Below are 13,127 nucleotides of genomic sequence, written 5' to 3'. Positions count from 1 at the left end.
TCAATAGACTACTCCAGGCAGCTTCCAATATATATAACAAACAATTTAAAACATAACAATGTTATTAGTGATCAGATTATTCAAGGTGGAAAGAGGGGGAAAGAAGGTAGTCAAATAATAGCTTAAAAAGCCAGGTTTTTCATTGGCTTTTCAAGATGCCCAGTGAAGGGGCACATGGATCGCAAGAGGAAGATTATTCCAGAGTCAAGGAGCTACCGCCGAGAAGGCCTGGTTTCCTGTTTTTTCCTTCCGGACCTCCCTCGGCATCAATCTCTTCAGCCTCACTTCCTGACTGGATCGAGTGATATGGGTAGATTTTGGTGGGAGTAGGCTTTCCGATATTTCTTTTGCTGGGGAATCTGACTGTTGACTCATGTTCAGACTGTGCCCTTCTAAGAGCTCAAGATACTTTTCACATATGATTCTGCCAAACCTGGTGTCATCCCATTCTGCAGCTGTTTTCTTTTCACGCATAAAAGTAGAATTTTACATTTTTCCTTGTTAAAACTTACTTAGCCCAGTTATCCGTTCTATTAATCTTGAATTCAGATTCTGTCTTCTGACATATTAGCTACCTCTCCCAGTTTAATGCCATACACATTCTTTAGAATGTTGCTGAGGCATAGTTGAGGAAACCAGGTGGGTAGTGGCATAGAAATATTGTGCATGAAAACTGTTTTCATATTTTTGATACACAAAAAGAACCTTTGACAGTGCTAGGCCATCCAGTTATGTTATGGTATGACTTGATACAGGTTTTTTTTTCATGCCTGTAACTCATTATTGCCGCTAAATAAATGTTAAATTATAGTAGCAGTTCTGCCAGTCAATTGAAATTGTTTGGCAACCTCCCGCTCATGTCATTAGATTTTTGGCTTGACATGAGGAAAACCTGAGAACACTTTCCCCAGCCAAATCTGTTCAAATCTATTCTGTTTTGAGTGGTACAGTTAGCTTCACTTAGTTAGATATCTAGGTAAATTACTTTGCAACCTTCATGCCTATGATTTTAATGGTAAACATTTAAAAATAATCTTTTGGTCAATGATTTTGGATTTCATCCTTAATCCCAACATTACTATCCAAGTGTAAAAACAGCACTTCTTCAGATGGAATGATTGCAAAACAATTCAGCTCTACCTTTTTATATGCTGCAGTTTACATTTCAAGCAAGTCCAATAATATCAGCAACATTATGGTACGTATTAAATGCTGGAGTTTTTACAACCCCACATGCTGACTATAGTTTGTTTGACCGGGAGGGACCTTTTTGGGCTGGGCTGACTGTCAATCTATCCAGCACTAACCAATAATTCCTTCCAGCCTCTGAATTCAAAGTGATCCCCACCTAAGTGTTTTTTCCCTGTCATCTGTTAAAGTCAGTTTGTTAATTTACTGTTTCCTTTCCTAACTGTAAGTAATGAAATGTTTTCTATTGCTTCTACTACTAATGTCTCAGAGTGAGTTATTGAGGTCTTGAGTGTCCATTAATGAGAAAAGGGTGGACTATCTGGGAACTTGAAGCTGTTCTCCTCTGTGCATCTCCATAATTCTGTTGTGTATTAAAAAGGGAATTTTAATTAGAAATTTAAAAACTCTGCAACATTAAGAAGTTGGGAGTCACTTTTCTTATTAATGAACAAGATGTGGCGCAAATGTAGTTGTCACTACCTCTTGCTTTACACACAGCTCAGTATGGATTCCTTGGCCAATGTAGGAATTGACCATATCGTGAATTTCAGGCAGGTGTGTTTACATTCTGGCAGCTGAAATAGGTGTATTGTTGGGCAAGCTGCACAGCCCTGGGACGCCCCTAGAAGATGGTATTGTAAAACCACCTCTGAGTCCTTTTTACCTTGAAAACCCTGTAAAGGGTTGCTGTAAGTTGGAACTGACTTGATGGCTCACAATTACAGTATTATTATTTGATCTGCTTGGCTCACTCTCCTTTGCCCTGGGACAGTGAAAGACCTGCCATACTGGAGAAAAGGTGGACACACCAAGCAGAGGCTGTCTGCTATAGGAGGCAGAAATAGTTCCAGACATCATTATATTGTATTTATTAATGTAAGCTGCCCTGGAGATCTGTCTAGATCGATTGATTCTTGTTAATCTTGTCTTTCAATCCAAGAAACAAATAAAATATACCCGATGAACAAAGCTGACTACAGCACTGTATAAATGAAAATCCCCTGGTTGCAAAAAAGTTTATTTTCTCTGAAGTAACCTTGAAATAGTTTGGACAACACAAGTCAGAATTGTTCCTGTGTGATGGGATCCTTGTTCAAAACTTAAGACTCTGCATAGCAAAAAGCAGATGATTGCTTAAAAGAGATAGTTATGGGCTCAGGAGAAATGGCAATTATTAGGGTTGGGGGGTTTTGCATGTTTTTTTTCTGTGCACCAAAATGGTGAGACACCTGGATTAGGAAGATATTGACAGTGTTGAAAAAAAAATCCAAAAACATAGCAGCAAGTACGTTTCTTCACCTGCACTCCATTAATACTTAAGCTGCAAATGGATAAAATGTCAAGTGAGCTGTCCGAAAACATCTGGATGTTATGGTATCTAACAAATCTAATAGCCACAGCTAATGAGCCTAAAGATGAGGAAGCATTAGGTAGTTGTTATTCCAGCTTTCACCAATGAATATAAACAGGCTTTGTGTGATCTTTTGTCCTACTAAAATGTAATTAAGCTTATTGAACTGGTGAATTACATTAACCATTTTGACACTGTACCCTTATAAATCTAATGTGATGCCCTTGTTCTGTACTTCACATGTTCAAAGCTGAAGCCAACATAAGGGTATGAAAACTATTTTTAAGATTCCTGATAGATGCTACTCTCTTTGAAAATCAAGCAACAAAAAGTTGTTTGTTTATTGTTATACATCTTAGCCTTCTTAGATATTGTATACACCACCATACAGGGCTCACTACATTCCCATTTGGCATGCGCTCCTCTCCCCGTTCTTCTCTGGATAAGACTCAAGTAGAATGTCTGTACTGTACTTTGCATGGGGCTCTCAAGTCCAATATGGTTTCTATTGATATACGTCCTACCCTGCTGCCTATCAGTTTCCTTGCCCCAGAAGATGAAGGTTGTGTCATGCTTGGTGTGGAGGATGGCTGTGATGTTCTTCCTGGATGATTTCGTTTCTGTGCTGAGCCTGCAGTTTCAGGGGCATCTTAGGAGTTCATGGTCACCATGATAAACACAAGGCTGTGCCATTGTGCAATGGTCCAGCCGACATAGCAGAATATACTCTTGATTTGGTCTTTGCTGCTGGGTCAAGAGCATGGTGATTTGGAAGTGGGGAGATGACAGCCTTGTTGGCATGGTTAAGCTACTTTCTATTGAGGTTTAGTCTATTATGGGGTCTACCAGAGTCCCCAGAGCTCTGAGGGAGAAGCCTGCTGGGACAATGAATGTTCTCCCATAAATTTATTCTCCTGCCACTCCCAAGGTAAAAGTCGTTGAACCTGAGAAGGAGTGAATACCTTTACAGTTTAAATAGCTGTGACATAAACTGGATCCCTGTATGAGTGCAGATGTGAGTCATCTGACACTGTATTGCTGTAAGTGGAGAGCATGTTCTGCTAGCAGCTATGCGGTGCTGAACAACAACATTTGAACTCAAGAAACTATCTGATTTCTGCTAAGACAAACCAAATGTCCCAAGATGCGCATTTTTAACATCAAGTGTTGAAACACAGTTGTTGGATTATTGAACCTATAGTCTCTCTTGTGGAGCAGGATCTCTGTATGTTGTTCCCATTCAGATCTTCTCTCTTCTTCTAAGACTTCTTCTTTCTCCCTTTTCCAAATGTAGTAGATATTGGACCATCTGCTTTTAAAAAAAGGGGGGGTGTTCCTCTTTATCCTCCTGCCCCACAAGGCAGTGGCTCTTTTCTGTAGCCCCTACCTCATGCTCCTCTCAATCCCTCATCCAGTGATCATCCATGTCCTGTGGGAGCTTGTTGGAGGCCCTGCAGGTCACTTAGTGATCCAGCCATGTACAGCTGCTGTGATGAGTAGAGACTCTCAAGGTTCTCCTTCTTGAGGTGCCTCCTGCTTGACAGGTGGCCCTTCAGCATCCATCATGGGACTGCCGATGGAAAGGGCAGGCAGGCTTAGGCTGCCTACTGGAGATTGCTAGCCCACCCCGATAGAGAATACATTTGTCCACCGTGTTCTCACCCAGTGGCAAAGATCAAATCAAGAATATACTCTTTCACATGTGTTAGACCATTGTGATATGCTGGCACAGAAAACCTTGAGTCAAATTCAGGTTTGCCTTGCTCTCTCCCATCACTCTTTTATATACCCAATTTTTGTGATTTGTGGTGAATTCTGATTTTTAAAAAACCCCAAGGTACATTACAGAAAAAAATTCTCGTATCCTCCTCCTTTGTTGTTCTCCCATTCCAAAGAACAGGTGCAGCCTTTATTGTCCGTAGAGGGTTATAAACTGCTATAGAAGATGCCCATCTCTTTGAAGGGCTATCCACTGGGCTGCTTCTGGAAAAAAAAGCTACAGCTGGGGCCCAAAACCACGAGCTCCCCCAAGATTCCTCCCAGTGAGTGAGTTTTTCTCTAGGAATAGCATTTCAAAGGAGGAGGTTCTTTTTAGCGAGCATCCCAGCTCTCTAGCCTTGGCAAGAATATATGTGAAATACACACCTAAAATGCTTGTTGCTGAAGCTAGGGATGTCTGTGCATTATTGTCCTTGACCTGATGTAGACTATAATGGCAAACTTTTTTTTGCTTGCATCAGAAAATGTGAGGAATAGGTTGCGATTTTTGAATCACACATTCAGAAGACTAATTGGTGGCTAACTGGTACAAGTTTGAGTACCTGGCTTCAGAACCAACGTCAGGAGTTTGACTTTCCACTATCGCTGGAGAAAAGCCAGCCTTGGGCAAGCTACACAATCTCTAGAGGAAAGGACTGGCAAACCACTTCCAAGTATTTTACACCTAGGAAACTCTGGCAAGAGTTGATGGAATGGACTTGACAACACATAATTAATTATTGAGTATATATTACAATGCTTTACCAGTGTTATGCCTTCATTTAATTACAAAATGTTGCATGATGGTGTAACATCCACCCTCGAACCTCAGAGAGTGGTTGCTACTTTGCTGTAAAATCTCTGCTGCCACCAACTTATCCTTAAAGAATCATAAAAGGACAAGTGTAACTTTGAAAACAAAAACTGGTTTATTGATTACAGGAAATAAAAATAGTAAATCACTGGTAAAGAATCAGTAAGTCAATCACTGTAAATAAATCACTGGCTCACACAGACTATTTCACACTGACAGGCTCTCTCACTCTAACTACTAATCACTTTAAACTCTCAGCTCAAAACTCTCATCTCCAATCTCTATCTGCCCTCCCACACTCTTCACCCCCCTTTTTATACTAGCTCCTCCCCTTAATTTCCACCCTCCGTCACACCATTGGCTGATGACTCACTGCCCAGCTGTGACGGACAAGTGATGTTTTGGCTGCCCGTTACAGATGGTATATTACGGTGTTTCACTGTAACACTGGCCAAGCTACAGCTAAGCTTTTTACAGCACAATTGGTTTCAGCAGAGAAATGAACACATGATTATTTAAGCCCAAAATGAAACATGGCACTCCCATTGAAACAAATGGATTTTGTATGAGCTTGTTGTGATTGATCCCTGAATATCTGAATTATGTTTTCCATTTCTGATAGTTCTTGTCACACAGTAGCTATACTTATCTTCATATGCATCATCTAGCAATACTTTTCCAGGGAAGAGGTTTTCTTTTAAACATTCTTCTTATCTTTTGCAAGCCTGTGATTCTTTGTGTGATTGTATGGTTCCTTGAATGGATGTTAATAAGCATATTAATGACATTATGAATATGAAATCTGAATATTAATTCATTCTGTTCTTATTATTCATTAGAAATAGTTCCTTTGTTTTCAGTAATCGAATGGGCAACTGTGGCTCTCCATTTTCACAAGAAACAAAGGTTGATCCTGACCTCACTCCCTTTCTACTTGGAGATTTAATTTTCTACTCATTTCACTGAATCAGTTTGGTTACGGTCTCTGAAACCTTCAGAATGCAACTATCAGCAATCGCTAGATTCTGAAAACATTTCAGGACCATTGCTTGTACAATCATGTACTGCTATTTGTAATTTCACCCCCTCCTTCTCTCTCTACTACCTGCTTTGCCCAGTCTGCTGATAATGTGTTTTTACATTCAATTTCCACCATGAGGATTCAATATTTCAGGACACTGTCCCTGGTGCCTTCATTCATTGCTTTGTAAAGCACACTCGTGATCTGTTCCCAAGTAGAACAAGCTGCTTTTCATTTTTCCATCTTTAACATTCACAGCCAGTCCATGCCCCATCTTTGCACAGTTGTTTAAGTACATTGATGCAGAATGGAGAATGAGGGCGGATCAAAGAAATTAGCTGCTTTGCTTTCCTGACACTCAAGAAGCAGAGAGTAAATGAAATAATTGCATTCGGAGTATCTCTCCAGAGGAACTGCATTGTTCTTCATGACTCATGGGTTGCCACAGGTGGGGGAAAACACTTGCCCCCAATGTAAAGCTGATGAAAGTAGGTTTTAGATGTATAGCAAGTGAAAATAAACACAAGAAAGAGGTGGCAAAGTGAAAATTACAAACAGCTAAAAATATACAGTACGTTCTTAACTATGATTGCATCCCATTCTTTACATGGTGGTAAAGATAAAATGAACACTAGTGCTAATACTCAGTCCAGGGCAACTTCCTCTACCATAACAACAGGCTGTACCTGCACCCCTACATCCATTAGGTAAAAAAAACCAAAATGTGCAAACATTGCCATTTGTACCTTAGAAGCCTCAGAGGTGATATCTATACATTAATGGGCTGCTACTTCATGTCCCCCTGAATCATTTTTAGGCCTGCAACAGACTTTAAAAAATAAGAGAGGGATACTTGAAAGGTAGTCATACAGAGGAGGGACTGGATCTGTTCTTGATCATCCCAGAGTGCTGGATATGTAATAATGGGCTCAAGCTAGAGGAAGTTTGATTTAGGTTGAATATCTGAATACTCTGTGATCAATTTGGACATCAATTTGGACTTTATTGTTATGTTATATGTAAACCACCCAGAGTAAACACATTCTAGATGCACAGTATATCAATCTGATCAATCAATCAATCAATCAATCAATCAATCAATCAATCAATCAATCAATCAATCAATCAATCAATCAATCAATCAATCAATACCAGGAAAAACCTCTTAACTGTTAGAGCAGTATGACAATGGAACCCATTATCTTGGGAGGTGGTGAGCATTCCAGTGCTGGATGTATTCAAGAGAAAATTGGGCAACCATCTGTCAGATCTACTTTGATGTGAATTCCTTCATTGAGGAGGGATTTGGACTCGATGGTCTTACAAACTGCTTCCATCTTAATTATTCTATGATTCTAAGGTCAGCTATTCTCTTCCATTTTCCTTTCCTGATTGTTTGGAGGTATTGTAAGTTTTTGATGGCTCAACATCAGATCCCTTTGACATCTGAAGTGGAGTGAAACAGGGCTATGTCCTTGCATTGACTCTGTTTGGGATCTCTTTTGCTGTCATGCTGAAGCACGCTCTTGGAACTGCAACAGAAGGTGTCTACCTATGGACTAGATCAGATGGACAGCTCTTTAATCTCTTTAGATTGAAAGCAAAGACCAAAGTCCACCTGAAATGATGCAAGACTTCCTCTTCGCCAATGATACAGCTGTTGTTGCCCATTCTGCTGTTATTACTAAAACAAGTTATGAATTGTTTTAGTAAAGGCCTGCCAAGATTTTGGATTAACAATCAGCCTGAAGAAAACACAAGTCATGGGCCAGGGCATGGCTATTACCATATCCACACAAAAATTGGAGGTTGTTCATGATTTCGTGTACCTTGGCTCAATGATCTCTGACACTCTTTCCCTAGATTTTGAGCTGGATAAATGCATTGGCAAAGCAGCTACCATGTTCTCTAGACTCACAAAGAGAGTATGGTTTAATAAGAAGCTGACAGCATATACCAAGATCCAGGCCTATAGAGCCTGTGTCCTGAGTATACTCCTATACTGCAGTGAGTCCTGGACCCTTTGTGCATGGCAGGAGAGGAAGCTGAACACATTCCATATGTGTTGCCTCCAATGCATTTTTGGTATCACCTGGCAGGACAAAGTTCCAAACAGAGTAGTCCTAGAATGAGCTGGAATTTTTAGCATGTATACATTAATGAGGGACGTGGTGGCGCTGCGGGCTAAACCGCAGAAGCCTGTGCTGCAGGGTCAGAAGACCAGCAGTTGTAAGATCAAATCCACATGACGGAGTGAGTGCCCGTCGCTTGTCCCAGCTCCCGCCAACCTAGCAGTTCGAAAGCATGCAAATGCAAGTAGATAAATAGGGACCACCTCGGTGGGAAGGTAACAGCGTTCCGTGTCTAACTCCCACTGGCCATGTGACCACGGAAGATTGTCTTTGGACAAAATGCTGGCTCTATGGCTTGGAAACGGGGATGAGCACCGCCCCCTAGAGTCGAACACGACTGGACAAAAATTGTCAAGGGGAACCTTTACCTTTTACCTTTATACATTAATGAAACAGTGACGTCTACGTTGGCTCGGACATGTCGTGAGAATGGCTGTTGGTTGGATTCCAAAAGATCTCCTGTATGGAGAATTAGTGCAGGGAAGGCACCCCAGAGGGAGACCGCAGCTGTGTTACAAGGATATCTGTAAGTGGGATCTGAAGGCCTTAGGAATGGACCTCAACAGATGGGAAACCTTGACATCTGAGTGTTCAGCCTGGAGGCATGCGGTGCAGCATGGCCTCTCCTAATTTGAAGAAACACTTGTTCAGCAGGTGAAGGCAAAGAGGCAGTCCCGAAACCAGCAAAATCAGAGAACTAGACAGGGGACAGATTGTATTTGTCTTCAGTGTGGAAGGGATTGTCACTCTAGAATTGGCCTTCTCAGCCACACTAGATACTGTTCCAAGTTCTCTATTCAGAGTTTGTTACCATAGTCTCTCGAGACTGAAGGATGCCTACATTATTATTGTAAGCTCTGACTGCCAGAAGCTGTCCAAGGCTTTAGGCTGGAGTTTTTCTTAGCTCAGGCTATTGATCCCTGATGCCTTCTAATGATCTCAGTTCCAAATCCTAAGCCTGACCCTGCTTTGCTTTCAGTATAATGTGGCTTCTTGGTACCATCTCAATATTATGAATGCTCTCATTTATACCCAGGTATTAGATGTCTGTGTATTGCAGGCTGGCTTCTTTTGGTTGATCCCACCCCATGTCATTACTATCAAGATGGAGGCAAGGTGATCTGGCTATGCTACCTACAGTATAACCCCATTGATCACCATAGTTGATTTGGCTGATCTGGCTGGTAAGAGGATATCCCTTTTTTATACTCCATGTGCATCCCTCCTAAAGCTGTGCACTCAGTGGAAGAGGATGACCATCCCAAATAGAAAGAGTGTCTTGTTCTGTGGTCAGTGATATCAGAAGGCTATAGGGGCATTAACTGTGGCTCTGCATCTGTCACTGGACTACAGCTCCCATGAGTCCTAGATGGTAGAGCCCAGTAGTGAAGGAGCTGTGTTTGACAAGAGATGTGTTAGACCATAAAGTCCACCATCCTCAACGAGCATGGCCCTGTTGGGAAGAGTATTCCCACTTATTTGTTGACAGCTACTTTAGCTAGATTATTAGGCAACAATGGTTTCTGAAACTCCTCTCTGCTATTCTTCCTTTTCCAGGTAAGAGCAGCTGAAGAGGAACAAAGTGATGCAGAGACTGTGTAGTCACACACACACATTTGCACAATTACTTATTTTTAGGAAGAAATTGGTCTGATGTGTTTCTGTTTCTCTGTGCACTTTTTTGTCTTCCCTTTGGCTGTCTATGAGGAATAAACAGCTGTGAGCAGCCCCAGCCACCGTATCCATGATGAGGCAGCAGGTATTGGTGATCAGTTAAGTCTTATTGGACTCAGCATACAAAGAAAAGAAAAACAGTGTCTCTGTCGTCCTTTGCAGGATAGGGCATCTAGCCCCAAGCAGCAAGGATGGAATTGGTAGCTTTCTATCCTTCCAGGGCTGAGAGAATATTCTGTCCCAGCCCCCAGCTCCAAGGGAGTTACTTCACTCCCATGGCAGCTCATCTTGGCCGAAAGGTCCAGGCTGTTAAACAGTCTTTGCCAGCCGAGTCCCCCAGCACGGCATCCAGCAAGCAGAGGAGGCTGTGCAGCCCTGGCTGTCCCTGGGTGCTTCTATCTTTCAGCTTTCAACTTGCCTTCAGATAAGCCAGCTTTCCTCCGGAGATGCAGGCCTCTTAGAAGCTCCTTTCAGTGTTTCCCCCCCAGCAGACTATTTTCTCTCTGACAGAAACTCCCAGGCATCCTCCCAAATGTCCAGTTGCTCCTCTCCCTCTCTTTGCTTACTTGCCTCTATATCTACCTCAGCTACAGCTACAGCTCTTTCTCTGGGGGTGGGTTTAGGGCCACCACCCTCCTCTGCCTCAGGTGTTTCCTTCAGAGCCAACAACCCTTCTGCCCTTGCTGAGGGGGCCTGCCCATGCTGGCACTTAGCTCTTTCCCCCCAGCCAGCTGTAGCTAGCTCACAATAGCATTGATGTCTGATCCTGAATTAACTTGCTTTTAACTCTGAATAGACATTTCACCTCTGCTATGAGTCTTCTTCAGAATGCCAGAGAAGTTAAATGAATGGGTTAGCCATCAAATTGCAAAGCGTTTTTAAAATGCATATTCTCCTGGTCTATAATTCTGTTCTATAATTAAAGGACATATATATTTTTAAAAATGGTGTGGAGGGACATTTCAATTGAATAGCCTCAATATAATGTTTGTTTTTTCTTTTCAGAATTGTCCACTTCCCAGTTCTAGCTGCAAATATAGGCATCTTTTCAGCATTCACATTAATATGGAGCTGTTTCAATGATACAGTGTCATATTTAGAAGTTTAAATTATAATAATTATAACACTTTCACTTTGCTTTTTACTCTTTGGTCATAACATATGTGTCTCTCCTTCCTTCTGACAGAGACTGTAGGTATAACATTATTTAAAAACTCAGTTTAAGGTGAGAATATTTGTAGCATTTCAATTGTGTTGCTTGTCAGTAATTACCACTTTGGTTAGGCACTCTTTTTTTGCTTATTTTTGTTACTAAATTTTGCAATGCAAGATTTGTATCTCGTTTGTATTTGCTGTCCTTTGTAGGTAAAGATAAAAGTAAAGTTTCCCCTTGACAATTTGTCCAGTCATGTACGACTCTAGGGGTGGTGCTCATCTCCGTTTCCAACCCATAGAGCTAGCGTTTGTCTGAAGACAATCTTCCATGGTCATGTGGCCAGCATGACTAGAAACGGAACGCCATTACCTTCCCATCGTGGTGGTACCTATTTATCTATTCACATTTTGCATGCTTTCGAACCACTAGGTTGGCGGGAGTTGGGACAACTGATGAGGGCTCAATCTGTCAGGTGGATTCGATCTTACGACTGCAGGTATTCTGATCTTGCAGCACAGAGGCTTCTGCAGTTTACCCCACAGCGCCACCACGTCCCTAGAAAACCCAGAAAAAGTAGCTGTAAGTCAGAATTAACTAGGTAACATCATATCATTATCATTGTCATCATTAATAGTACTCTTGGTCTCTCCTGGAATACAAGAAATTGCATTTCAAATAAAACCTGGTGAATTCATAAAGAGACAACTAAGCTCCTATATAGAAGATAAACTATCATGTAAGTATCTCCATGTCCAAGTCTATGAAGTGAGTTCAACTTTAAAACCTCCTCTAATTAACAATAGTTCCTAACCCTATAACAAAAAGCAGACCTGAAGTCATGGGGGATAAGGATAAAAATCATACTTGGTGGTATGCCCATCACCAATGCACTTTGGTCTTCATCTTTACAGAGCAACCAATATGCATAATTTGCGTGTGTACATCATCAAGAGTCTATGTCTGTAATAAGAGATATCGGTATTCGTATACGAATATGAAGACCCCCCCCAGTGGAGATAATAAGGATCTGGCCCCCTGTGGCTGAACTGTCCACTCACCCTTCCGCTGCAGTCATGGGCTCCGTGCTTCCTTCCAATCGCTCTGGAGTGCCTGGTCTGCGAGCCACTCTTCGACCTGGCAGGAAGGGCTAGCCAATCGTGAGCTCTGGAGTAGTAAGGATGATGATTCCTGGTTGCTCCTACATCCATGTTGTCACATGCCATCGAGTAACGTCTGAATTATGGCAACCCTATGAATGAGTGACCTCCAAAATGTCCTATCCTCTGAGCAGGGAAGTCAACATCCCTGCTCAGCTTTTGTAAATTCAAGGCTGTGATTTCCTTTATGAAGTCAATCCATCTCATATTTAGTCCTCCTCTTTCCTGCTGCTTTCAACTTTCCACATCATTATTATCTTTTCCAGCAAATCTTGCATTATCGCAATATGTCTAAAGTATGGCAGCATCATTTTCATCACTTTTTCCTCTAGAGAAGGTTCAGGTTTGATTTGCTTTTACCCAGTTGTTCATCTTTCTGGCAGTCTAGGATATATACAAAGATCTCTTTCAAGCACTATATTTCAATCACTTCTTTTTTTTTTCCCTGTCAGTTTTCTTCACTGTTCAGCTTTTACACCCATACATAGTAATCAGGAGTACAACAGTGTGGATAATCTTGGTCTCCAGTAACACATCTTGATACTTGACTAGCTTTTCTAATTCCTTCCTTCATTCCCCTTCATCATACATAAATATAACATTCAGTAGCCAATCACTCTGCAGCTTAGGAAGAGAAAGAATACAAAATAACATTTATTCAGTTGGTCTCTCTGGCCCATTTGCCACAAGAGTCCTTACCTTTGGGCCTCAGTAGCTAACCCATGGATTAGAAAGAGAATTATTTTGGACTGTAACTCTTTAACATCTCCAGTTACCATGTCCATGCTTGCTGGGGGAATTGTGGTCCAAAAAAAGTAGACTTTTCAACCCTGGATTGGCCACATCACAGCTTAATAGGAGGAGAGAAGAAAG

The sequence above is a fragment of the Pogona vitticeps genome, chromosome 5, assembly GCF_051106095.1.
Source record: "Pogona vitticeps strain Pit_001003342236 chromosome 5, PviZW2.1, whole genome shotgun sequence".
Taxonomy (NCBI): domain Eukaryota; kingdom Metazoa; phylum Chordata; class Lepidosauria; order Squamata; family Agamidae; genus Pogona; species Pogona vitticeps.
This window is presented reverse-complemented; position numbering follows the sequence as displayed.